Raw genomic sequence first — 3,036 nt, 5'->3', positions numbered from 1 at the left:
GTAGGTATTTATTGGACCATGCTTTGAGATACCTGGACCAGAGAGACTGTTAAGGTATTAATTTTACTTATCTGCATACAGTTTGTCTATTTCCACAAATAACTAGAGAACTTCTAAGAAATATTTTTAAATTAATTTAAAAATGAGGGTCCCAGAAGGTAGAGATAAGATAGAAGTGTGAGACTTCAGCATGGTAACAGCTTTCTAGGTCCTAAGGTCTTATAGTGGGCTGTCAAAAAAGCCATGATGCATTTTTGCGTAGAAAAACAGGAAAAAATACATCATGACTTTTCTAACAACCGAATATTATTGGCAAAGTCAAGCCACATGCTTGGATCTTAGCTCCTATGCAACCAAACCAAAAATGCAAAAATTAATTATAGCTCCTATAATTTATTTTTTTAAAGAATTATTTAATTCCACTTGTTATTATTTTTTAAAATTTGACCAGTGAAAGACAGAGAGAGAGAAAGGGAAAGCGAGAAAGCAAGCGGCCAGGTCTGGGACTCAAATTGTGGTTGGCCATGTGGGAATCCAGCATCTTTAACCACCACATCACCTGCTGGCCTCACTCCTGTAATCTTTATTATGTCCTTTCTTTTTTATTTTTGCCCCCCCCCCCATTTTTATAATGTTCTAAACAGACTGCCAAATACTTCAGATCAGATTATGAGTAGATTCAGAATTTACATTTTCATTTTTGTTCGTTTGTTTGTTTATTTTCCGTTCTCCTCTAGGGGTCTTGGGCACGCATGTACACGCGCCCAGTGTGAGTTTAAGCCACCAGGTCTGGGACTAAAACCATGGTCAACTACATGGGAGTCCAGAGACATAGCCATTACACCAAGTGCTGGTCCCAGACTTTTGCTATAGGGCATGCGCACTCGCCTGAGAGACAGAGACAGAATTGCCCCCCTCCACCCAGAGAGGGGATGGCCGTGGCACAGTCCCTTCTCTGCCATTCTCCTCCTGGGATTTTGGGCACGCACACACGTGCATCTGGCATGAGTTTCAAGTCTTGTGGTCTGGGACTCGAACGGTGTTCAGCCACGTGGGAGTCTAGTGCCTTAACCACTGCACCACCTACCGGCTCCTCTCACATGTTTTTCAAGTTGTCAGGGCCAAGATTCAAACCTTACTCGCCCAAGTACGTTCTGGGTCTTCCTGCATAGTGCTGAAGTACTATGCTACAGGTCTGGCCCTTTTCTTTCAGTTCTTAAAGAACTAATCTTAATTCTTATTTTGATTTATTTAGATTTTGCTATAGGGTCTGTGTGATTACTGAAGAGACAAAAGACAGAAAGCAAGAAATCACCCACCAGGGGTGATGGCCATGCTGCAATCCCTTTTCCATTCTCCTCTTGGGATTTTGGGCACACACACATACAGGCACCTGGTGTGAGTTTTAAGCCCGCAGGTTTGGGGACTCGAACCATGGTCTACCATGTGGGAGTCTAATGCCTTCACCATTACACCACCTGCTGGCTCCCTTTTATTTATTTTTGATTATAGAAGTAAGTATGTCTACTTTAAAAGCCTTGGGAAAGAAAGCAAAGTAAAAAGAGGAAACAAAAATTCATTATTATAGAACCCAGTAATACTTCAGTATCATGATATGTTTCTCACTTGCTCGCTCTCTTTTTTCTTTTTTTCTTTTTTTTTTTTTTTGAGAGGTTTTTGCTTTAGGGCGTGTGTGCATTCTCCAGAAAGACAGAGAAACAGAGAGACAGAAAGCAAAAACTCACCCCCCACAGGAGGGATGGCCACACTGTAATCCCTTCCCCTACATTCTCTTCTCGGGATCTTGAGAACATACACATATGTGCCAGACCTGAGTTTAAGCCACTGGGTCCAGGACTCTCCTTCCTCTCCATTCTCCTCTTATGATCTTAGGCATGCATATATGCACACATGCCTGGCATGGTTCTGAAGCCATCAGGTCTGGGACTTGAACTATGCAGTCGGTCATGGGAGACCCAGCCGCCTTAACCTCCACACCACCTGCCGGCTCAATATATTTCTTTTCTTTTTTAAAGAATTATTTTACTTAATTAATGTATTAATTTGACCAGAGAGGGACAGAGAGAGAAAGGGAAAGTAAGAAAGCAAGCTGTCAGGTCTAGGACTCAACGGTCTGCCACATGGGAGTTCAGTGCCCTTAACCACCATGCCACCTATTGGCCCCAAAAATAATTATTTATTTTATTTATTAGTATTTTTTAGTTTGACTAGAGAGAGACAGGAAAAGTAAGAAAGTAAGCTACCAGGTCCAGGACTCAAACTGTGGTCAGCCATGTGGGAGTCCAGCTCTTTAACCACCACACCACCTGGTGGCCTTCAATGTATTTTTTAATAGATTTATGTTTATGCTTTTCTATTTACATGTACATTTTTTGAAATTTACACGAAGTTTTCTATCTTCACAATATATTAAAATTCTTTGAGGGACCAGCAGTTAGCATAATGGCTATGTCGCTGGACTCCCACGTAGTCGACCACGGTTCGTGTCCCGGACCTGGTGGCTTAAAACTCATTCACGCCGGGTGCGTGTGCATGCGTACCCAAGATCCCAAGAGGAGAATGGAGGAGAAGGGATTGTGGCATGACCATCCCCCCTGGGGGGTGATTTCTCGCTTTTTGTCTCTCTGTCTCTGTCTGTCTGGTGAGTGTACGCGCCCTGTAGCAAAAACCTCTCAAAAAAAAATTCTTTGAGAATATTATTTTTTTCTAGGTGCTTAAAATCTCATAGCTTTACCAATCATGCCACACCTGTTGGGTATTTAGATTTTTATTTTTTACTTACTGCTATAAAGCTGTGATGAGCACAAAGATTTGTTGGCAAGAATGCAGGGAAACTGACACGTTTCACTGCTGGTGGTGATTTATGTTGGTATAGTCTTTCTTCAGGTATTAAAGAATTTGAAAATGTTAATGTTCTTTCCAGTAATTTGTTTTCTAAGAGTCTCTCCAAAAGACCCTAAACTCTTTAATTATATTCCATGCTTTGAACTGTCTTTTCCTTAGGGTCTACACGCT

At 41.6% G+C, this 3,036-nt stretch overlaps 1 protein-coding gene across 1 annotated transcript in view; it reads left to right on the top strand.

Moving 5' to 3' along the window:
- ZMPSTE24 (zinc metallopeptidase STE24) overlaps window positions 1-3,036 on the top strand; it is a gene marked incomplete in the record, with an annotated part of 43,370 nt that overhangs the window by 22,303 nt on the left and 18,031 nt on the right.

This window comes from Tupaia chinensis, unplaced genomic scaffold (genome assembly GCF_000334495.1).
Source record: "Tupaia chinensis unplaced genomic scaffold, TupChi_1.0 Scaffold143758_1, whole genome shotgun sequence".
In the NCBI taxonomy this organism is placed as follows: Eukaryota; Metazoa; Chordata; class Mammalia; order Scandentia; family Tupaiidae; genus Tupaia; species Tupaia belangeri.
The sequence above is the reverse complement of the archived record's forward strand: the minus strand, read 5'-3'. Positions and strand labels throughout refer to the sequence as shown.